The following is an 829-nucleotide window of genomic DNA, read 5'->3' as shown; positions in this document are numbered from 1 at the left end:
TATATTTGGTTTAATCTTAAATATTTCCCCTTGTTTAAAGTGGAACTCTGAACCCTCCAAAAGGTGGGGGCATGTATCACAGTTAGGTTGACCACATTTTTCACTTTTGGTTCCATTGTTAATGGATACAGTCTTGCGCTGGTTAATATTTTTTTCAATGATCTAGGTTGCGTTTTGGTTTTGATCATTTTGTGTGAGCTTAAAATTTTGTTCATTGTTTTATCTCCTGTGAGGATGGGTAGATTTTGGATGATAATATTGAAGACTTCGTTGTTTCTAGGGTTATGTGTGGAGATGTATGGAAGTATTTTTAAGTCTGGTTTAGTATTTCAGTTGACTTCCCATAATGTTCGTATATCTATTTCCTTAGCTCGTTTAATGCCATCATTTATTAATGATATTGGGTAATGTCTTTTGATTAGTATTGATCTGAGTTCAAGGAGTCTTCGTTCACGAGTACCGGGGTCCGAAACTATGGTGCAAATTCTTTTTGCTAGATTATAAGGTATATTAATTTTTATGTATTTGGGGTGGCATGAGTTGAATAATAGGTTTTGTTTAGAATCTGTGGGTTTATAGAAGATGTCTGTTTCGATGTGGGTATTTACTATTTTAATAAGGATGTCAAGAAAAGGGAGTTGTTTATTGCTGTGCTCTATGGTGAATTGTATGTTGCTATTAGTTTAAATGTACACAAATGCATTAGACATTCTAAAATACAATAAAATTTCATTTAATTTTAGAAAAAGGTAAAATCGGACAGAACTTATGGGATAACCTGATATATATGTATGCATGTGTGTGTGTGTGTGTGTGTGTGTGTGTGTGT

This window comes from Octopus bimaculoides, chromosome 30, assembly GCF_001194135.2.
Source record: "Octopus bimaculoides isolate UCB-OBI-ISO-001 chromosome 30, ASM119413v2, whole genome shotgun sequence".
In the NCBI taxonomy this organism is placed as follows: Eukaryota; Metazoa; Mollusca; class Cephalopoda; order Octopoda; family Octopodidae; genus Octopus; species Octopus bimaculoides.
Note: the sequence above shows the minus strand (reverse complement) of the source record.